Source organism: Schistocerca piceifrons, chromosome 11, assembly GCF_021461385.2.
Source record: "Schistocerca piceifrons isolate TAMUIC-IGC-003096 chromosome 11, iqSchPice1.1, whole genome shotgun sequence".
Classification (NCBI taxonomy): domain Eukaryota; kingdom Metazoa; phylum Arthropoda; class Insecta; order Orthoptera; family Acrididae; genus Schistocerca; species Schistocerca piceifrons.
The window spans coordinates 109,947,997-109,973,020 of record NC_060148.1 but is presented as its reverse complement, the minus strand read 5'-3'; the positions used below and the strand labels follow the sequence as shown (position 1 = coordinate 109,973,020).

The window sequence follows — 25,024 nt, the reverse complement described above, 5'->3', positions numbered from 1 at the left end:
CTTCGTGGACGTCTCACACCACCAGATAAGACTGCCGTGATTAAATAAAATAGCACCAAATGAACCCCGTGGACCATGAGGTGTTTTTAGTAGTAACGGATCAAACACTTACCTGAGTTGTCGGTTGTTAAAGTATGCAAGGTGACTCTGGTATAGGATTCTGAAAAAGAAATTCGCAAAAATCTCAATAAAAAAATTAAACTTATTGTTCATTATTTCACAATAAATTGTTATACATTATCATACTCAGACTCTTATGAATCGAACAAAGTGAAATTTTTACCTGTAACAGGAACTGGGTGACAGAAGCCAGTAAATATGGCCACCGCCACAAAAATGCGGATGAACCAACTAAAACGTCTGCAGAACATGGTGGAAGGACGAAGGTGTCGAGCCAAGTAAGGAACTTTTCTCCCAAAATAAATTCACCAAACTTGCAGTCTGCTGAACAACCTGAAATTTTACGAACAAGTGTAACCACAAAACACATTTTTTTCCCACTACCTGTCTAGTAAATAAAGTAGCACAAATTAATTTGAATCACACCATTTTACAAGGTGGATGCCACTCCGTTGTTCCGAATATACAGTATGAATCACGAAGAGATGGAAATATTTTAATATGTTATTCTACAAGTAAAACTAAAGAAAAAAGTTCAAGTAAACACAGATCCGCAAATGCTTAGTTACCAAGTTACGGCTAATAAACGATTTTGCCTGAACTTTAGCAACTTTGCTAATATGAAGCCATCGCAAAACTGAACGAGGTTAAAGTAAAGCACGATTTCCATTTATTTTGTGGTTATTGGTGTGGTGAATATAATAAAACATGCCCCACATGTGTATCTGCAGTAGTTTTCCAGAACATCCATAGAAGCAAATAAGTAGTTGCGTAAAATTTTTAATTTATTACTTGCCCCAATTTTGGTTTTTTTTTAAATTCCAGACAACTGCCTAAAGTTTTCAACAGAAGTTGCAGAGAAATTAATTTTGGAATAAATGATGGTAATAACGTTAACTGAATCTGTATGAAGGTGTCAGATTATCTGATTTTTTAAATATCATAGCTAACTTGAATTCATGTTAAACCGGAAAAAACCAAGCTCAGTGTTAGGGGAATTGTACAGTGTACATACAGATTCATAATACATTCACAATAAATGTTCAAAAATGTCTCCACTGAATTCAATGCATTTAGCTGCACGTGTATGAACAGATTTCGTTGCTCGTTTCAGTTTCACAGGGTTGTTCTTAATTTCGTCCATTTCGCTCACAACGCGAGCAAGCAATGCCTCACGTCTATTGACTCTGTCCTCATAAACTATGTCTTCACTCATCCCCATACACAAAACTGCATTGGTGTTAAATCGGTCGATCTGAGTGGCCACAGACGTGTAGCACTTCGACCAATCTATTTCTGGGGAAAATGTTCATTTAAATGTGTAGTGACGGGTTGGTGGAATGTGGAGGCGCGCGGTCATGTTGGAAATGCACTTGCAGTCGCGTAGCAAGTGGAAGATCTTCGAGCATGCGGAGTATTTCTCCTTGAAGGAATTGTAAGTACTTCTCGCCAGTTAGACGTCCTGGGAAAATGTTTTATTAGATTCACCATATCAATAACAACAAAATGAATGGAAACAGTGCTTTATTTTAAACTTGTACAGTTTCGCGATGGCTTTATATTAGCTAAGTAGCTAAATTTCAGGCAAAATCTTTTGTTAGCCATAACTCAGTAACTAAACTTTTGCGTATCTCTGTTTATATGAACTTTTTTCTTTAGTTTTACTAGTAGAATAACATATTAAAATACCTGCATATCCTCGTAAATCAACCCGTATACTGGCTGATCAGCTGAACTGTTTACTTCCAAAACTTTTGAAAGCATTTAAGAGATCTTTATGATGTTTGCACCTGATTAAATGAGAGAGACTGCCGTATGAGCCACGTATAGTCCGTTGTCATACTCATATTCATTCCAGGAGACGGGGATCAACTTCTCTTTTTCAAATGAAACTATAGTACACTACTGGCATTTAAATTGCTACACCAAGAAGAAATGCAAATGATAAACGGGTATTCATTGGACAAATGTATTATACTAGAACTGACATGTGATTACATTTTCACGCAATTTGGGTGCATAGATCCTGAGAAATCAGTACCCAGAACAACCACCAATGGTCGTAATAACGGCCTTGATACGCCTGGGCATTGAGTCAAACAGAGCTTGAATGGCGTGCACAGGAACAGCCGCCCATGCAGCTTCAACACGATACCACAGTTCATCAAGAGTAGTGACTGGCGTATTGTGACGAGCCAGTTGCTCGGCCACCATTCACCAGACGTTTTCAATTGGTGAGAGATCAGGAGAATGTGCAGGTCAGTTCAGCAGTCGAACATTTTCTGTATCCAGAAAGACCCGTACAGGTCGTGCATTATCCTGCTGAAATGTAGTGTTTCGCAGGGATCGAATGAAGGGTAGAGCCACGGGTCGTAACACGTCTGAAATGTAACGTCCACTCTTCAAAGCGCCCTCAGTGCGAACAAGAGGTGACCGAGACGTGTAAGCAATGGCACCTCATACCATCACACCAGGTCATACGCCAGTATGATGATGACGAATACACGCATCCAATGTGCGTTCACCGCGATGTCGCCAAACACGGATGCGACCATCATGATGCTCTAAACAGAACCTGGATTCATCAGAACAAATGACGTTTTGCCATTCGTGCACCCAGGTTCGTCGTTGAGTATACCATAGCAGGCGGTCCTGTCTGTGATGCAGCGCTAAGGGTAACCGCAGCCATGGTATCCCAGCTAATAGTCCATGCTGCTGCTAACGTCGTCGAACTGTTCGTGCAGATAGTTGTTGTCTTGCAAAAGTAGCCATCTATTGACTCAGGGATCGAGACATGGCTGCACGATACGTTACAGCCGCGCGGATAAGATGCTTGTCATCTTGACTGCTAGTGATACGAGGCCGTTGGGATCCAGCACGGCCTTCCGTATTACCCTCCTGAACCCACCGATTCCATAGTCATTGGATGTCGATCAACGTGAGCAGCAATGTCGCGATATGATAAACCTCAATCGCGATAGGTTGCAATCCGGCCTTTATAAAAGAAGTCGGAAACGTAATGGTACGCATCTCTCCTCCTTACACGAGGAATCACAACAACGTTTCACCAGGCAACGCCGGTCAACTGCTGTTTGTGTATGAGAAATCGGTTGGAAACTTTCCTCATGTCAGCACGTTGTAGGTGTCGCCACCGGCGCCAACTTTGTGTGAATGCTCTGAAAAGCTAATCATTTGCATATCACAGCATCCTCTTCCTGTCGGTTAAATTTCGCCTCTGTAGCACGTCATCTTAGTTGTGTAGCAACTTTAGTGGGCAATAGTGTGCATGTCAATACGTGGTGATCTACTGTGCAGAGGGGGGGGGGACGATGGGGGATTGGGGGGTTGTTGTGAGGGAGGATGCCAGACGGCGAGGTCGGAGGGGGAAGGAAGTCGGCCGTGCCCTTTCAAAAGAGCCATCCCGGCATTTGCCTGGAGTGATTTAGGGAAATCACGGAAAACCAAAGTTAGGATGGCTGGACGCGGGGTTGAAGCGTCGTCCTCCTGAATGCGACTCCGGTGTGCTGAATACTGCGCCACCTCGCTCGGTCTAGGATGTGGGCGTGTCTCGCCTACAGCAGTGGCGTTAGCCGGCTAGACGAGCCTTGGGCGGGTAAGGCCTCTCCAGCGGGTACTTCCGAGTGTGGTGCTGGGGGAAACTGCTCTCTAACAAACGAATTCTGTGTGAAAAAGTATAACCCCATTTCAAAAACATCATAACTATAATGCTATTTAAGATATGTGCGTGAACAACATACTGAAAGAAAGAGCAAAGTCTCGAGCTTTACATGGTTCCCGCTTGTTTGCAGGAATGAGCGCCCACCTCAGTTTTAGTAAAAATGGTGTCTGGACAACCGAAAGCGTGTCGTGTTTTACGTTTTGCGCAGTGCAGTTCAGTAATAACCGTTGAACGTCAATTTCGTACTGGGTATGGTGTGGATCCTCCTACAGCACAGATCATTAGGCGGTGGCACGAACAATCCGTAGAAACAGGTTCTTTGTGTAAAGGCAAATCGCTGGGCCATCCCCGAGTGTCTGACACAGACATCGAATGCATTCGCCATAGTTTCACAAGAAGTCGTCAGAAATCCGTTCGCCGTGCAGCTCGACAGTTCAACATGCCCCCGATGTCCATCTGGCGTGTGTTTCTGCGACGTTTACACACGAAACAATACAAAATTCAGCTAATACAAGCTTTTAGTAAAGGTGACAAACATAAACGTTTGGAGTTCTGTAATTTCGCTCTTGGGAAGATGGAGAACGACAGTTTTCTGCCACGCTTCGTGTTTAGTGACGAGCCAAGATTCCATTTCAATGGAACCGCCATAATGTGAGAATATGGAGTACGGAACAACCACATGAAGTTGTACAACATGAGAGCGACCCTCCAAAATTGGATGTGTTTTGTGCAGTTTCACGGTAAAAGGTGTACGGCCCATTTTTTCCCTTTTTTGGCCGAGAAGTACATACCTCGATATGCTTGAGAACGTTCTTATCCCACAGTAGGAGACTGATTTGAACGACTCCATTTACCAACAGGCTGGGGCACCGCCACACTGGCATCTGCAAGTGTGGGAATTTTTAAATCAAAGTATTATTCAACGATGGATCGGTCACATTGGACCAAATGTTTCAGCCTTACATAACTGGCTTCCACGGTCACCAGACCTGAATGCATCTGATTATCTCTTGTGAGGGCCTATGAAAGACTCTGTTAATGTGACTCCATTACCAGCAACAGTGAATGAACTGAGAAATCTCATAACTGCAGCTGTGGAAGCTGTAACTCGAGACATGCTCACTGTACTATGGGAACAATCTGAATACTGTATTGACATTTGCCGTACTTCTCAAGGCCGGCATATTGAACACCTATGAGAAGGTATGAAAAAAAACTAAATTTACTTTTCATCAAAAAACAAAATCCATTTTATTTGTTTATTAGTTTCAGAAATATAGATTTGTCGTATAGGATGATTATTTTTGATGCTCCCTGTGCACTGTCGGTACACTGACGGTGGCTCAAAACAGGACAATCTCCTAAACACGATATCATGAAACCATGGATATGAGAGAGAGATTAGTGAAGAAATGAGCTCACCGCAACATGGATCACAATTTTGTGATATTTATTACAACGTTTAGCAATGCTTTTGATTACGAATATTATGATAGGACTTTCACAATTAATAACTCTCTCGCTCTTCGAGTTGTCGTACCATATAGGGTGTCAAATCAAACCTAAAGACGTTCATATAGAATAAAACCTCAGATTTCACTTATGTAATTTGCTCTGTCTTCTAGCAGCACGATTGTGTAAATGTGACAGTACTCTGAATTGGCCGCAGTTGAACGAAATAAGATGGTAGTTTACGTTACTCAGTTGTATAGGTAATCATAATCGATGATGAATACCACAGTTAATGTTGAATACCATTTCATACTAGGTTTACTCATAAATGCAAATCGGCGTTAGTAAAATGTGCACTTCAAGTGAAATTTTAAAGAAGAAATGAACAGATGGCAGATTAATACTCCTTTTAAATTAGTCACACATTAATCGTATATATTTAAGTAGCACAATTCTTGAGAGTACTGAACAACGTACCTAAATATGATTTACATTTTTCTTAATATGTTAGGTAATACCACACAGCTGATGTTTTGAGAGTCCACAAAGTGATTGTGATAAATTTGAGATTATTTTGAATTTAATGATTTGGAATTAAATGTAAAGTACGTATGTGGGACAGCCTTAAATATGAATATTACTCAGTGTTAAACGTCGAGTCAGTGTTGGGCGATGCCACAGAGAATGTGGAAGGGCGTGGATCACTGCGCCTGTCCTCTTTGCGTCTTTCGGTTCATTCGGTATTTGGTGTTCCGTCGTTCGAGTTTCGGCAGCTTTCTGTCTCGGAGTGTCGTTCCGCTGATCTCACGAGAGGTAGATCTGAATAGTGATCTGGTCGGCGAGTCAGCGCGAACTGTTTGTGAGTGCAGAGCGCTGGACTTACCTTAATTTACTGAGCTCTGCCCCACACCTTTACTTCGTGCAGGATTTGGAATACTCTAAATAAAGTTTCGATGATTTATTTTGGAGAACTTGTTGTAACTTTAGCTTCGTACTAGTGAGAATCAAGGCAGAAATGAAATTACAGGGTGAATATTATTGAAGTGAATGAAATAAAATCGCCATAACGTGTCAACGGTTTGCGTTAGGACGTTAAAACTCCGCGGTTAGCCATGGGGCATGATGGGAATTAATATCCGCATGCGTTTGGATTGCTTTGGTGACAAAGCCTGGTTTAATTTGCATGGGTTCATCGATAAGCTAAACAAGCGCATTTGCGGGACTGAGAATCCGTACTCCGCGATCGAGAAATCTCTCCATCCTCAACGGGTCACGTAGTAATCGGTGCGATATTCCTTGATGGCATGGTGACTACCGAAAGCTACGTGAAGGTTTTCGAAAATGATGTCGTCCCCATTATCCAAAATCACCCTGATATCAACAAGATGTGGTTCACGCGAGACGGAGCTCGACACCATCGTAGCAGGAGAGTGTCTAATGTCCTGAAGAAGCACTTTGGGGACCGCATTCTGGATCTTTGGTACCCAGAGGCCCCCGGCCTCAGCCTTGATTGACTGCCTTAGTCTCCGGATATGAACACATGTGACTCCTCATTGTGCGGCTATATTAAATATAAGGTGTACAGCAATAACCCCAAGACCACTGCTTAACTGAAAACAACCATTCAGGAGGTCATCGACAGCATCGAAGTTCCAACACTTCAGCGGGCCGTGCAGAATTTCGCTATTCGTGGGCACCACATCATCGCCAATGATGGCAGACATAACGAACGTCTCATAACCTAAAGTCGAATATCTGTAGTGACATTTACGTGTTAAGTAAAGGGAGTGCAAGCCCGACAGTTTGTGACTAATTTGCGATTTTCTTCATACAGTTGAATAATTGTCACAGTGTAGATTACTTTGCTATAGCTGATGTTATTGGTGGCATGTGAGCAGTGAACGATGTTTTGCATTGTGTTTAGTAAAGAATCAAAATTTCTTGAAATGTTTGCACATAGTTTTGATAATTACTGTTTTGAGAAAAAGGAAATCTGCAAGCATATGTTCTGCGTTTACGCTGTACTTCTGCTGTTTATTTATGATTGTTTGTTAATGACTTTGCTTTGAATCCACACTGAAGTGAGAACAACATTCACAGATATTTCTGTAATATCAATAAATATTTATGAATATTGAACTATAATCGCATTGTGTTGGTCAACTTCATTAGCTCTACGGTTTTGATTGTTCAGTCCATTTCTCAATACTCCGCTAAATAGCCTATAAATTGCTTGAGAAATAAATCATTTCTTATCTGCGTGCTGGCGCATTAAAACGCTGGTGTGCGACCAACCTCTGTGACACATAAAGGAGAGCCAGCGCCTTGCGACGTCCAGACACCGCTGCCAGAAGACATGGAGGAGACTCATTTGCAAATAAAATTTACAGTTTAGGATTTAGGATTTATGTCTTTTGAACATCGAACCGAAGCTCTGTTGTAAGTCAATTCGTGAATTCTTTTGGAAGTATGAAAATACGATTTTTTTCTGCTCTCAGTACAGAACTTAATAACTGGAAAAATAAATTATTCTATTATACTTCTTTACAAATACTGTGGACAAAAGACAATAAGCTGTATGATTCAACAAATTTGAAAGTTAATGCAGTGGAAGTATTGAAGCCATATGTCTCGACACTATGTGACGCAATGGTATCGAAACGAGGGTTGACCGACAGCGGACATATTAAACTTCGTTTCCAAAGTTGTTTCGCTCGGGAAGATCTTACTATGGTGCCTCGTTTAATTCATCAAGCGAACGTCTGCACAACAGATATCGAAATAAATATACATTGGAAAGAAAAACAACTGAAATTATTTTGCAGAGGAATAGGCACTAGATCTGACAGAACATCAATCTGTTTCTATTTGCAGAATGCGAAAGAATTTTCTCCACTTTCAGCAGCAATATACCGTACGTCATTTGAGGAGCGAAGCGTTCCTAGGTTTGGAATTCTCTCTTTACAATTTCATATTGTATTAGAAATAAAAAAAGGTAATGGAACGTTATCTACAACTTGTACAGAAATAGGACTGCAATTATAAGGACATGAGACGGAAGCTTTGAAGCATATAGCGTACGTAATTGAATGTACACGTTATCGTCTTGTGAAGAAACCAAGGGCAAATTGAGATAGGAACTATACTAAGGGAGAAGAAATGTAAAATTTAAGATTATCTGACGAAATTGTAATTATGTCACAAACTGCAAATGATTTGAAAGATCAGTTGAACATAACGGATGCAGTCTTGAAAATAGGGTGTAAAATGTGCGTCAATAAAAGTGTGACAATAGTTCTGAAATGTCGTCGAATTAAATGAAGTGTTGACTAGAGAATTGGGTTAGGAAATGAGTCACTAAAAGCAGTTGCAAAACTTTGTTCTAGGGACTGGCAAATAGCTGTTGATTCCCAGTGTAGATGGGATATAAAATGCGGACTGGAACATCACGAAAGGAATTTCTGAAAAGGAGGAATCTATTAAGATCTGATGGCAATTTAAGTGCCAGTTAGTGGTATCTGTTACAAGTGCAGCCGTGATTTGAAGTGAGACGTGAAGGATGAACAGTTCAGAAAAGGAGATAATGGTACATTTTGAAATGTGGTGCAACAGGAGGACGTTGAAGATTAGATAGGTAGAGTGAATAAGAAATAAACATGCAATAGACACAAAATAAAATACAAAAATTTTATCTTGAGTGTAATCGTTCAACTGTACAATATTTTCTGTCACTGAGCATTTGTGTAGAGTCACAGATATAGAACATGCAGTATTTTCGTTGGATGAAAGGATAGACTCTTATTGTATGCCTACTTCAAATGGCAGAGGGTCATGTATTTATTTCAGAAAAAGATCACAGTTCGAAGCAAGACAAGACCTTAGCACGGTAAGTGCAGAAAAACTCTCTGTTGCATCGGCTATTTAATGGACAGGAACACAAAACGCCAAGAAATTAATCAATATGTGTTTGTCTCGATCTCCTGGTGATAGTGTGGACATTTTTCTCATTAAATTAACAGATATACTACCTAAGATCTCAAGTACAAAAGTATACATATTGATGTGTAAAGACATAAACATATTGCCCGCATCTCGTGGTCGTGCGGTAGCGTTCTCGCTTCCCACGCCCGGGTTCCCGGGTTCGATTCCCGGCGGGGTCAGGGATTTTCTCTGCCTCGTGATGGCTGGGTGTTGTGTGCTGTCCTTAGGTTAGTTAGGTTTAAGTAGTTCTAAGTTCTAGGGGACTTATGACCACAGCAGTTGAGTCCCATAGTGCTCAGAGCCATTTGAACCATTTTTTTGACATAAACATAAACACAGGTACCATAAATGAAATTGGTAGCATCCTCATAAATATCCTTCAGAGTTTTTGGATGTCCCAGTTGGTCAATAGTACAACAATGGTTACTACAACAACGGCATCAGTGATTCACCATGTGGCCAAAAGTATGGACAGAGAAAAGTGTGAAATAGCTGTACAAGATCTTGGATTCTCAGAGCGTTTCTGTCAAATAATAGTAAAATTGGGTATGGAAAATTCCCTAAACTGCAAACTTCTGAAATATATTTATCAGAAATCAAAATACAAGATTTTCCAAAAGAACCAGCAAATCAAACCTGGGATGAATTGTAATGAGAAACGAATGTAAATGTAAAATCGTCTATATTCTCAACATTATTTAAATTGAATTTTCAAAAGACCTTTTGAAAAGCACCCAAATCACTAAAAAATGTTTCACAAAAATAAATGGACAACAGCAGTTGTTAAAAAGTCCTTCCAAATCCTTCTGTGCCTCAGTTGCATTAAAAACAGTCATAATGAGATAGAATTATTAAATCTTTATCACAGGTACCGAAAGATTTACAAAACGTTGCTAACTGCGGCAAAAAGTCATAAGTACACTTTTGGTGCTACAACAACAGAGCAAGAAGCTAGTAAAACTATGCAAAACTAAAATATAAAAGGTCTAAAGGATTAGATGAAGTAACAATGTGTGTATTGAAACACTGCATGGAGAGTATACAACCTCCCTTAATAAACACGACAGATGAAATCCTGACATCAGGGAAATTTCCAGTATTTTTAAAACAGGCAAGAGTCGCATCCCTGCTAAAGAGAGGTAAGAAGACAGTATAGAAAATTAGTGGCCCATTACGCTGTTATGACCATTCTGGAAAATATTAACATTTATGAAAAACAGATTAATGAGTTACTTGAATAAATACAATATTTTAAGTGAATAATTGTTTGGTTTTCGAAGTAGTAGGAGTATAGAATTAGCCATAGTGTAATTCATAACTTGATGCTCTTGACAAAGACGAGTGAGTGACACACAGTTTATAGATGATTCGAATATTTTTATACTGTCAACGATAACATTCTACTAAATAAGTTAGAAACATTAGTGATAAGAGCAGTAGCTAACGACTGGTTCTGATCATACCTAGCACACAGGGTACAAATTGTACAGATAACACATACCTCAAATAAGTCTAAGGTCTTAGTAAAGCATTTATCAGAGTCGAAACATATTAATACAGAAGTGAAGGAGGGTAGCATGTTGGGAATAATACTCTTCTAGATATACATCTCAGGCTTATCCACTTGTGACAGTCATGGAGAAATAATATCTTTTCTGATGACAGCAATATTGTAGTCTCTGAGAAAACTAGGGAACTCCTTGTATAGGGAGAAAACAAGGCCCTTAAGAAGTTTTACAATCGGACAATATGCAATAAAGTGACACTGAACATAAAGAGAACGAACGGCATGAATATCAGTTTTAAGAGTGAAAGTGATCCTATTCAGTTAAATGTAGATGGCACGTCTATAGGCAATATAACAAATGGAAAACTTCTAGGGATGAATACTGATTCTCAGTTGAACAGCCAAAGGTACTTGCGAGGTAACGTATTCAGCATGCTATGACCTTAGAGACCCACCGTCATTATACACTGAAGCACCGAAGCAATTGGAATAGGCATGCGTATTCAAATACAGAGATACTTAAACAGGCAGAATACAGAGCTGTGGTCGTCACATAAGACAACAAGTGTCTGACGCAGTTTTTACGTCGGTTACTAATGCTACAATGGCACTTCATCAAGATTCAAGTGAGTTTGAACGTGGTGTTACAGATGGCGCACGAGGGATGGGACTAAGCATTTCCGAGGTAGCGATGAAGTGGGGATTTTCCAGTAGGACAATTTCACGAGCCTACCATGAATACCGGGAGACCAGTAAAACATCAAATCTCTGACATCACTACGGCCGGAATAAGATCATGGAAGATAGGACCAATGATGACTGAATAGAATCGTTCATCTTGACAGAAGTGCAACTCTTCCGCAAGTTGCTGCAGATTTCAATGCTGGGCCATCAACAAGTGTCAGTGAGCGAGCCATTCAACGAAACGTGATTGATAGGGGCTTTCGGAGCCGAAGGTCCGCTTGTGTACCCTTGATGACTGCACAACACAAAGCTTTACGACTCGCCGGGACCTCTCAACACCGAAATTGTATTACCGACGATTGGAAACTTGTAGCCTGGTCGGGTGAGTCTCGTTTTAAATTGTATCGAGCGGACGGACGAGTACGAGTATGGAGACACGCTCATGAATCCATGGACGCCGCATTCCAGCAGGGGACTGTTATAGCCCGTGCAGGCTCTGTAATAGTGTGGGGCATGTGCTGTTGGAGTGATACGGAACCCCGCATATATCTACATCCGACAGTAACAGATGACATGTGCGTAAGAATCCTGTCTGCTCATCTTCACCGATTGATGTCCGTTGTGCATTCCTATGGGCTTGGGCTGTTCCAGCAGGACAATTCCAGATATGAACATCATTGGGCATATCTGGGATGCCTTGCAACGCGCTGTTCAGAAGAGATCACCACCCTCTAGTACTCTGACGGATTTAAGGAAAGCCCTCCAGGATTCGTGGTGTCAATCCTCTCCAGCACTACTTCAGACATTAGTCGAGTCGTGTTGGGGCACTTCAGCGTACTCGCGGGAGCCCTGCACTTTGCCAGGTACGTGTACCAGTTTCTTCGACTCTTCAGTATATTACGGCCATCATCTCTTAGTTACATACTGTACATGTGTACGCTCAGTTCTTAATTATGATATTCTCTTCTGGAAATCAAATGTACAAAATACGAACACAACTTTCAACCTGCAGAAAAGTGGCATAACATCAGTAACCAAGCGTAGTACTCGAGGTGATTGCAAAGATCTGTTCAAAACGCTGGGGCTTCAAGTGCACCGTGTGTGTACATTTACAAAGCCGTTGTACACATCAAAGATGACATGCGCTTTTACTGCACGAAGAGCTGGAACAGGATAAAGACGGAACTTGCCTTTAGCAAGAAAAAATAAGCAGAATTTTAAGTCAAGGAATAAACCTGCACACTAGGTTTCCGAAGGAGATTACGTAAATTTCTGAAACAAATCTATTTAAGCAGGAAATTGAAATGCACCTGTTAATCCAAACATTCTACACAGTGAAGGAATACTTACATAACGCATAGAATGGCCTGGTAAGAAAATGTAATACAAAAAGACGATAGTAAAAAACCTAACATTTGACGTAAGTTTTTCACTCTACATTTCCCCTCCCCCCTTTTTCCCTTCCTTTTTTTCTGGAGGTATTGCGCCTCCAAAAGCTGTGCAGTGTATACGAGTGAGACGCTGTCCTCTACCTGAGCTAAGCACCCCACTCGTTATAGAGGGCTGTTTTTCAGGTTAGCAGGTGCGAAGCTGCAGTGCACTAAATGTTCCTGACGTCAGCTGACGATGTGTGCGTGTGTAGTGCTATGAAACAATGTGTGTACAGCCTGTTTGGAGTGTGAAGTGAGTGTTAGTGAGAAATGAATGGACAGTGTAGCATTAGCGTTTGATCACTGTGAAGTAACCCGTTTGTGAGACAGTACTGCGCCTGGCACACACGCAAGTTTCCTGCCGAGGCGCCGGCTCATCCGCCAACAGGGCGCCGTTTCCCCATCCTGGCCTGGGGACTTGCCGCGTTGAGGAGGCCGCGAGGCTGCCGAAAACGAGGCTGTAGAGTTCCGCGCAGCGTGAGCCGAGCTGCGCCGTGTTTACACCTGGAGGACCGTGAGGTATCACGTGGAGCTGAACCGAAGCTGTGTCCAGTAGAGTCAAGTACGGTCATAAGGATACGTTTTATGCTGTGTTTACCTGCACATAGACTGCGTGATAGTGCAGGATAACAGGTTTAGCCGTGCATTAAACTTGGACAGCACTGGCCAGCTATCTGGTCCAACTAAACTGCTGTGATGTGAGCAGTTGCAGTTCAGACATAGAAAGAGATGAGCTTCCAATCTCATCTAATCTTTAAAGAGAATGAAATAACATCCGTGAAAACCCCAGCACTACCGCACGCTTCTTAGCTGTCCAGACGGAAACCGTAAAATGCTCTCGTTCTCACCAGACATAGTGTAAGTGGGCTGTTTAGGTTTTTACGCTGGTAACACCACGTAGTTCTCTGTATGCATATCGCTAACTGTGCTGTGTGCAGTCTGTGGCTGGTTGGACTCATTGCTGCAATATTCGCTACCGTAGCGCTGGGCAGTTGGACTTGGATAGTGCGTAGCGTTGGGCATTTGAAGGTGAGCCGCCAGCAGTGGTGGATGTGGGGAGAGAGGTGCCAGAGTGTTGAGAGGTTACTATGAGCTGACGATCTGAACGTGTGTCCATCAGAAAAAGGAAATTTGTAAGACTGGATGTCATAAACTGTTTTGAACACTATTCAGGTAAATACATTCTATGTTCTCTATCAGAATCGTTCATTTTCTATCGATGCCTATCAGTAGTTAATGCCTTCAGTAGTTAGAATCTTTTATTTAGCTGACAGTATTGGTGCTCGCTGTATTGTAGTAGTTCTAGTAACGAAGATAATTGTGAGATAAGTGATTCATGAAAGGTATTAGTTATTGTTAGTCAGCGCTATTTTTTTGTAGGGATTATTGAATGTCAGACTGCGTTACGCTAAAATATTATATGTCAGTTTAGTGATGATCAGAATAAGTAAAGAGAAAACTGTCTGAGTACATTGAGTCTTGTTTAGCTGTTTGAAAATCAAATTACGTAAGAGTTTTTCCAGCACTGTCATTCTTTACATACAAAGGGGAAATTTCGTATGTCGACCCTTAGCCGAGGATGCCTCATAGGAACCTTCTGATTTTTTCTTGTACTTTGTGTAATTAGTGTAGATATTGTTTATTGCTAGCGCTCAATTGTAGAGTGAATCTCCTTTGTAGTTGTAGTTTTTCATTGTTGTACATTAAAATACACTCCTGGAAATTGAAATAAGAACACCGTGAGTTCATTGTCCCAGGAAGGGGAAACTTCATTGACACATTCCTGGGGTCAGATACATCACATGATCACACTGACAGAACCATAGGCACATAGACACAGGCGACAGAGCATGCACAATGTCGGCACTAGTACAGTGTATATCCACCTTTCGCAGCAATGCAGGCTGCTATTCTCCCATGGAGACGATCGTAGAGATGCTGGATGTAGTCCTGTGGAACGGCTTGCCATGCCATTTCCACCTGGCGCCTCAGTTGGACCAGCGTTCGTGCTGGACGTGAAGACCGCGTGAGACGACGCTTCATCCAGTCCCAAACATGCTCAATGGGGGACAGATCCGGAGATCTTGCTGGCCAGGGTAGTTGACTTACACCTTCTAGAGCACGTTGGGTGGCACGGGATACATGCGGACGTGCATTGTCCTGTTGGAACAGCAAGTTCCCTTGCCGGTCTAGGAATGGTAGAACGATGGGTTCGATGACGGTTTGGATGTACCGTGCACTATTCAGTGTCCCCTCGACGATCACCAGTGGTGTACGGCCAGTGTAGGAGATCGCTCCCCACACCATGATGCCGGGTGTTGGCCCTTTGTGCCTCGGTCGTATGCAGTCCTGATTGTGGCGCTCACCTGCACGGCGCCAAACACGCATACGACCATCATTTGCACCAAGGCAGAAGCGACTCTCATCGCTGAAGACGACACGTCTCCATTCGTCCCTCCATTCACGCCTGTCGCGACACCACTGGAGGCGGGCTGCACGATGTTGGGGCGTGAGCGGAAGACGGCCTAACGGTGTGCGGGACCGTAGCCCAGCTTCATGGAGACGGTTGCGAATGGTCCTCGCCGATACCCCAGGAGCAACAGTGTCCCTAATTTGCTGGGAAGTGGCGGTGCGGTCCCCTACGGCACTGCGTAGGATCCTACGGTCTTGGCGTGCATCCGTGCGTCGCTGCGGTCCGGTCCCAGGTCGACGGGCACGTGCACCTTCCGCCGACCACTGGCGACAACATCGATGTACTGTGGAGACCTCACGCCCCACGTGTTGAGCAATTCGGCGGTACGTCCACCCGGCCTCCCGCATGCCCACTATACGCCCTCGCTCAAAGTCCGTCAACTGCACATACGGTTCACGTCGACGCTGTCGCGGCATGCTACCAGTGTTAAAGACTGCGATGGAGCTCCGTATGCCACGGCAAACTGGCTGACACTGACGGCGGCGGTGCACAAATGCTGCGCAGTTAGCGCCATTCGACGGCCAACACCGCGGTTCCTGGTGTGTCCGCTGTGCCGTGCGTGTGATCATTGCTTGTACAGCCCTCTCGCAGTGTCCGGAGCAAGTATGGTGGGTCTAACACACCGGTGTCAATGTGTTCTTTTTTCCATTTCCAGGAGTGTAGTTGTGAAATGCATGTAGATTTGCACCAAGTATTTCGCAGCCGCTCTTGGATATTATTTTCAGTGTTATTTTAATGTGTTTTCTTATTTTGCTCTCCAAATTGGGCTTCTCTGGGTTATTGTGTGAAATATTTTGCCAATTATGGCATGTGAAGAACGTAACACTAGGCTGCAAAGTAAACTGAGAAATGACAGTGAAGACGAGAGTAGTGTTTTAGCGCCACCGTGTAATGAATTAATAAATATTCAGAATAGTAATTTCGTAATTATGCATACGGAAATGGACCAGGTAATAAATAAGGGTGTAGACAGTGAAACAGCTAGTGAACAGGGTAGTACTGTCGATCTATCGGTCGGCAACAGCTCGCCCCAGGAATCCGAAATGACAGGACACAATCTTGCAAATACCGTAGATTCAGGTTTTGCGTCCTCACCTTTTCCTCAGTTAAATCAAGACAGATTTTCTGCTTTTCAAAATGCGAATGTTTCCGGTGCAAATGCACTGCCGAAAAGCATATAGGAACAGGTTGCAGACACTAATACATTATTATTGTAATTAATGCAACAAATGAGACAAAATCAAAAACAATCACAGCAACAAATTGAACAAAATCAGACACCAACACAGGAACAGCTTAAATAGTTAGACACAACGCTTGAACAAACATGCGAAGATTTAACTGCTGAGTTACTTAACATCGTAACAAAATGTCAAAAAGTCTGTGATGACGTAAAAACATAAATTTGTTATAATTTTCAAACTATTTTTTCACGGGATGAAAATGCATTACAGAATCACGAAGCAGCTATAAAACAACTGCAAACTATTGTTAATGAAAATCACGACACCTTGTGGGCTAAAATTGACTCAGTTGCATGTACCGATTCGGTTACGCAACTTGCAAAAACTTAGGAAAACTTAAAGAACACAGTAGATACTCTAAAACTAAGTTGAAGAAAACACACGGAAGAAATCAGTTAATTATCGGAGAAAGTAGCCGAACTTTCGGATCAGTTCAGTAACTTATCTACAAAAATAGATGATGATCTGAATGACACAAGACCGGTAGCATTCATTGACACAGAAGTGTATGAACAAATTAAGAAATTTAAACAAAATCAGAATCAAATCAATAAACAGTACGAAAGAGAAATCCGGGAGGTACAAGACCAGTTGACACAGGTAATACATGAATTACATATTTCAGAGGAGACTCGCGCTCCAACACAGGAAGAGGGACTTAGAAATAGGAAGAGCCACAAAATAATAGCACAGGGCATTTTGGAAATTGTAAAAGTATGTGGCAAGGTGCACCAAAATTTGAGATGGAACCGCCGACACGACGTAACAATGAGCGATACGAGACTCGCCGTCATAATGATTTTGACTATAAGCTGTTCATTACTACACGTAAATTCAAAACATATAAGAATTCCGTAAATGACATTCATCTAGCGTGGCTTCATAAATTCTCTCATTGTTTTCTTCCCAGCTGGTCATTAGAGCACAGATTGGAATTTATGTGCGGCTATTTGGAAAATGAACTTGCTGTAAGAATGCGTTTGGTCATTCACGATTGTCACACTGAAGGAGAATTCTATCATGCCTCCCTCTCAGCATATAGGTCTCAAGATACTCAAGACCGAGTAAAACATAGCGTCATAATGATGAAACACTTCCAACAATCTAAATTCTCCAGTCTTGTCAAATATTTTGAAGACAAACCCATACAGCCCTCAGAACTCATCCGCATACGCTTCATCAAATTGCCTGAACATTTAAGACATATTAATTTGGCAGGACGTTGCAAAGACAATATCGAAGCTTTTCAATTAATCATGCAAGAATTGGAAATTGACAATGACAATCGCAGGACGCAAAACCAGGAAAACAACAATTACAGGTCACATCCATCACAACTCCGTGACGACAGAAATATTAACTGGACAGGACAATGCTATTCTCACAACGCAGATCGTGAGCAAAACAGACACCACCCGTATGACAACCACTGGCAGAGAAATAATAATTAAAGGGAAAGATCACCTCTCTGCAGTAATGACTATGACGATAATCATAGACAATATGGGAACCAAAATAATTATTATCAAGGGAGACAGAATAACTTCAGATGCAACAGCACACCCCGCAGTTACAATTCAGGGAGAAATTCTCCATCACGTGACAGACAAGAAAGAAATTATAGAAATTACCTACACCATGACAGACGATATAGTCTTAACAACAGACCAGAATTTAACCAAAACTGGGGTGATTCAAACAGGGCAGGGCCCTCTCGACAAGATGAAATTGTAGAGGCTAGATCTCCAAATTCCAATAGCGACGCACGACAATGACTCACACCGCTGGCAGCCACGAAAAGTACTTATGGAGCTGCCTACGTAGCTGCCGTGGCTAATAATTACGTAAAAATGGAAGACATTTTACTCCAGGAATACCACGTAAAACATAACAACTTTGCATATCCTGTGATTCACATTACAGTAAATGACGAAAAATTTATAGCAGTGCTTGTCTCTGGCAGTCCTCTTTCAGTAATTAGTGAAACAGCTTTTAGCAAATGCAACAAATCGAACGATTGCCCCACACTTCCTTTACGTAAAATTATATTACAAGGTGCAATTTTTGGAAATGGTGTAGATGAATGCCAACAAACCAACTTAGAATACTTTTGTCAAAGCCAAAGTTCACTATGAACTTTCTTATCGTTCTATTATTGTCGACAGAAATTATATTGGGAGTAGACTTTTTGAATGAATATGGAGCAATCTTAAACTTTCACGATGCTGAAATACGTTTAGAGAAAGAAGGTAAATCAATAGCATTGAAATTTGAAGATTGGCTCTCAAACCATGACAAGGAAATTAAGTGGCATTACCTCTTGATAGACAACAGTTCGGAAATTTCGACGGAACTTGACACTAACAATCACTCTGCAAGTATTGACAGGGATAATATCGACGACGTATTCGAGACTAATGACTTAATTCAGAATAGAATTAAAACAATTGAGAAATGTAGTGACTCTGATAGGCAGGACCTTCTTGACATTTTACAAGCACATTCCACAGCTTTTACCCACAAAACAGAAACTATCAAAGCATTTCAGTATCAGTTTCGTGTTCGTGAACATACTAAATTTTGTGTTAGACCATAAGTAATTTCGGCACATTATAGGGTCTGTGTTAGAACAGATATACAATCTATGCTTGACGAGGACATTATTGAGTCTGCAGTAAGCTCATACAACAATCCATTACATGTTGCTGAGAAGAAAAATGGATCGATCTGACTTGTCTTGGATTCGAGACAAATCAACACTATCATCATTCCTGAAACAGACAGGCCGCAGACGTTGGAAGAACTTCTTCAAAAATTTAATGGTGTAAAAGTGTTCTCTTCTATTGATCTCAGATCCAGCTTTTATCAGATCGAACTTCATCCAGAAAGTAGAAAATACACACATTATCTTTGTTTCGGCGTTTGTTATCAATTTCGTAAACTTACTTTTGGTTTTAACATTGCTTCGGCTGCATTTATTCGTGGGCTAAATTCCATATTACCTGAGTTCTTAAAACGTCACATCACCTTATATGTGGACGATATTCTGATAGCAGAAGCCTCATGGGAACAACATAATCTCATCCTCAACAGTGTGTTACGTATTTTTGTAGAATCTGGAATTACAGTTTACTTGGAAAAGTCTGAATTCGGTATGACAAAGGTGTAGTTTTTGGGACGCATTTTTTTCTGAAGGCATTCAGCCGGATCCTGAAGGGTTAGAAGCAATCAGAGCCATTCCAGTTCCATCCACAAAAAAAACATGTCCATAGTATTCTAGGTCTCGTGAACTTTTACCGTCGTTTTCTGAATATGCAAATTCTAGTAACACCAAAACTTTGTTCTCTCTCACTGGATAAACTACTATTTGGAGCTGGGACGAACAGGAACAGTTGGAATTGAATTCTTTGAAAGAAGGACTACTTAACACCCCAATACTAGCTCATCCAGATCAGTCACAAGATTTCTGCCTTAGCACAAATTCTTCTAAAGTCAGTCTTGGTGCCCATTTATTTCAAGAAGCCATAGAAGATTACACTACTGTTCAGAAAACCATTGCTTTTGCTAGCCACGTGCTAACAAAATAGGAAAACATTATTGCGTTACTGAATTAGAAGCTTTATCTATCGTTTGGGCGTTCAACAAATTCCGTTTCTTTCTTTCTGGTAAACACGTAAAAGTATACAATGATCATCGTGCATTACAATTTCTTATGTATTCAAAATTAAATCTTGACAGGTTAAAACGTTGGACATTATTTCTTCAAGAATTGTACTTGACAATAGTCTACAGTCCCGTCAAGGAGAACACTGCTGCGGACGCACTATCACGTGCGCCGACTGGGCTTCAGAAAATTAACACAGAAGCCAACCTGGAGAAGAATTTCAGTATTCTTTACATTCGAAAAGTCGCCTTTGAGAAGTTCATCATCACATCCTTAAAGGACATAGCTCATTAACAAGATAATGATCCGATTTGGAAAGGCATCAGAAGTAAATGACATGAAAAGACACACACACAGATTCGGTATTATTATCTGGTTAGAAACAACATACTCTTCAAACGTAGCACTGTTGATGACTAGATATGCATACTTTGCATTCCTGACGAGTTTGTCAATAAGGTCATTTGGTACATTCATTTCAGGTACGCACATTTTGGTCCACGATAATGTTATCATATTCTTCGGACGACTTGTTATTTTAACAATATGGAAAAGAGAATTCGAAGAATCGTGTCTATTTGTAAACTTCGTCAAAACGTTACCCATCTACCAGCATACATCGAGCTCCGTTGTTTCCTATCATTCCTTCTAAATTAAAAGAATTTGCTGCTGTTGATCTCTTGGGACCCCTTGTCAGAACATCGAATGGATTTACGTACGTTTAGTCGCTGTTGAAATTACTTCAAAATTTATTTCTTTCACACCGTTACGTAAAGCCACTGGGCGGTCTGTATCCAATGCCTTTGATACAAATGTCTTACTTGAAGTTCGACACGTTGCTAGGCATTTCAGATAACGGACCGCAATTCAGATCTGTGGTTTGGTAACGCATGCTTTGGAATCGTAAAATCAAACCCATTTTTATTTCATTATACTCACCACATTGTAACCCTTCTGAACGGATCGTGAAAGATATCAATAAGCCTTGCAGACTTTATTGTCACAGAAAGCATCAGTATTGGGACAGACATTTACACTTATTTCAAAACGTGCTCGATGAAATGTCTCATGACTCCATTGCTTTACCACCTATTCTTGTACTGAAGACTGAAGAACCACCGAACAGAATCAGAAACCTTGTACCTTTTCTGAATACACAACTTCGACACAAAGACATAATTGATTTGGCTATTAAAAATATAAAATCAGCTGCAGACAAAGAGAGAAAACTACACGGTAAAGCAAATGCAAAGAAACTCTATATTGGTCAGAAAGTTCTCGTTAAAGCTCATTGATTGTCACATAAGAAGAAATACTTGAGCCAAAATTCTTTCTGATTTACAATGGACCTTACAGGATCCGACATATACCACATGATAATGGCATTGAAGTTGAAACTCTGCATACTAGGAAAGATAAAGGACTACATCACATTTCACAAGTAAAACCGTTTATTGAGAGATAATTTGCTTTACGAATTAGTCACTGCTATAAGATTTCTACTTCATGTTACTCGTACGCTTTGTCACACTTAGAAAGTCTTAACATGTAACAATGTTTAGAAGTCAGTTATCCAGTCAAGAAACTAGGGAACATATTTAGACAGTAATTACAAATGAATTTTTGTAGTGAACAGATGGCACAGTGCTATTGTGTGTAGATTATTGCTTGTTAATTGAACGATTATGTAACGACTATAAGGCTTACATAATTAGAACATATACTGCTAATGAGATTTTAATGCAACATTTTGGTTTACATGAAAAGACATTCGGGATTTACTTTCTTAGAGATAACAGATGATACAATTGTTAGTTTATGTGACAGCTACACGATTATATGATGCCGCTATTAATGAGTAATACAATTTACATTATTGCTTCTGCGCCATATCTGTTTTATATCAGCACAGTTTTTCTACATTCTTCTGGAAAGTAAAATATGTTTTAGTAGTAACTTTTGTGATATAGCTACAAGGAGACAGCCTTTTCTGTAGCACAAAAATATGTTACAATACAATACTTTATTGGTCATGGTAATGTACGTAATAACTACGACATTATACGCAGAACATTTCACTTTTCTTTATAACGAGGTAAGTACATTGACTTTTGCAGAATTTTTTTTATGGCCGCCGATAACTAAGACACTTGGGATATTTTTTACCGTTAAGTAATGACAGAAATTATCTTACAGCAAGACGCACAGCTTAGAGCTATAGGACACGCATTTAAGTGATTAATTTTTGTACTTAAATCATTTTTTTTTTCAAAGATTCTCGAATTACGAAGATACAAAGAAGGTTTTGGGTGATACATTTCATTCCATTGTTGTAATCTGTAACACCTGAGGTTATAATTACACTAACCCTCAGGGGGTACACGTTTACTTTCTGTACTAAGCGTGTGGCAAGCGTTTGGAGCCATAGCTAATATGGTATTTGCTTATTCAGTTCTACACATCAGTACCAAATTTCTCTAACACTGAATTACACAGCTATCTGATGATTTAACTGAGAGAGACAAACATTCTTTTTACTACATCAGTGACTCATGTTTATGTACTTACACGTTAGGTAACTTCACACTTATGAAATTGGATTTTGCCTAAATTTTTGTAAACTGTTCATATTTACTTTAGAAACCACTGTGATAATATGACAGCATGTTTTTAGAGATTTTGAAATTATTGAAGAAAGCTACGACGTTTTTGAGATTTGACTATGGTGTTATGATATTATTATCGCGACGACAATATGTATTGTGATGTCGAGGTGTGGTTGTCATTATGAAGGGTGCATGACTTTGACTACCACTCTCCTGACTGAAATCGTAGGACACTGTTATATTTATGGGATTTGGCTTCTACACATTAGTAACGTAAATTTACAACCTGCGAAATTTTTTATATGAGACTGCCACTGTAGTGGAAACCACTGTTGGATGTGTTTCAGTAAAGAAGGTAAGTGAACTTGACGTAATGTGCTGTGTTTCCCAGATGCATGACAGTTGCCTGGAAATAAACCATTAGTGTGTGTCTTTCAGAGGCACAGGTGTAGGAAAAAGAGGCCACTAACATCGCTATTAACATATCTTTGTAGAAAGAATTGCAAGTATGACACTCTCATACTTGAAAACATATGATTACAGTTTGGAGCTCATACTTTCTGATATTTACTAAAATGCCTAATAAAATGATGAGAAATATTTTACATCTATATACCTGATTATGACTACTGTCTTTTTAGTTGAGAGTTTTTTACTGCCTTATCGCTAGTGAATAAAATCAGTATGCTTTGCCTTATATATATTTGCTCATTTTGTTTAATAACTGGTTTCTAGCTGCGCTGCAGCATTGATTAAAATAGAATTTAATAGCTCTACTAATGTAAGTATTTTCTGTCTACAGATCTATTAAATAATAATTTTATGATCTACATTCTTAAAAAAAGGAGCAATAGTAAACAAAAGAAGCATAAGGAGAAGTGATTGACAACAAGAACTGTAGACATAATTTCCATTTCAAGGGCTTGGTAATTTTTTTGTAGAATAGGTTGTTGTGGTGCATCACTTAAGTGTTAAGATGTGACACAGGCGTTAACATGTAAATAGACATTTTCTTACCTGCGTTGCTAACTTTACTGTAATATTTATTCTGCCTGAGCTTTGTCAAGTTCAGGTCTAGTTTACTGCTTTTGCTGCTGCTGTTTGTCAGGCATTGTTCTACTGAATTTTACTTTGTACTACTCTTATAAGCCAGTTTCACCACTGATTTATTTTTCTTGTTTGCTGCATATTGCCTTCAAGCAGTTGTAATGTTGCATTTGCTTTGGCAATTTAGATACATTGCTGCTTGCTTTGCCAAATGCATTTTTTTGTCATTTCTGTTTGTGTTAATGCTTGTGCTGCTGCATTGCCTCATCTCTTAGTTTATGTATCTGAGCTCAGTAAGCTTAAGTTAGCTTAAGAGAGAGAATACTATATAAGAGACTAAGTCTGAAGAATTGGGAAAGAATGCATTGAGAAGCTATAAGAAAAAGGTTTGGCCAAAAAAGTAGTGCACAATGAAGAACAATTATTTTGAAAGAGGATATAAACAATAAAGTAGGGTTTATGGACAACAGGTTTAGGCAGGATTTTCTTTGAAACAAATGATATGGTACGATAATGAAAAATAATTGATGAGCTAAGGTAATGGAAAATACAGAAACCATGCTTAGATAAGAGCATTTTGCGAAAAAAATGTTGAAATAAGAGGAAAGATCTACTGAATGAAGTTTTGTGTTGACCTGCAGTACCAAATGCTATACTGAAAACAAACCCTGTCCTTTCCTCTTGTGTTATTCTACTATGTGTTTACATATACCCTTGTGTGTCTATGTTCTTCGTGTCTTTATGTGCTTATCTGATAAGAGTTATGTTGTAGAATTTTCTGATACTAAGCTGCATTTCCTATGATAAGGAGTACTGTTATCTTCAAATAACTTGGAAAAATGTCTAGATATTATTTATTGTGTTATGTTTTCCTTTAATGATCATATGTCAAATTAATGTTAGAATATTCTCATTTCTCATTTATTTACTTATGTCACAATTCTTATAATACTCATGTATATGTTTATTCTATTCTTTTGTTAAGCCTGTATTACTACAAACGTTGTCTGTATTATTATGTTCTTTAATGATGTTTTCTGTACCTTTATAATTGTATTATTATACCATAAATTTGTAATTGTATAGATACCAGTTTTTCAAATTAACTGAATAGTGGGGATTCATTTTACTGCACAC

At 40.1% G+C, this 25,024-nt stretch overlaps 1 long non-coding RNA gene across 1 annotated transcript in view; it reads right to left on the bottom strand.

Annotated features, from left to right (window-relative positions):
• LOC124720123 overlaps window positions 1-25,024 on the bottom strand; it is a 76,599-nt gene that overhangs the window by 35,903 nt on the left and 15,672 nt on the right. The window contains exons 2-3 of the long non-coding RNA XR_007006071.1: window positions 284-453; window positions 113-160 (exon numbers count right to left, since the gene is read on the bottom strand). This is a non-coding gene — a long non-coding RNA (uncharacterized LOC124720123). The remainder of the gene's footprint in view (window positions 1-112; window positions 161-283; window positions 454-25,024) is intronic.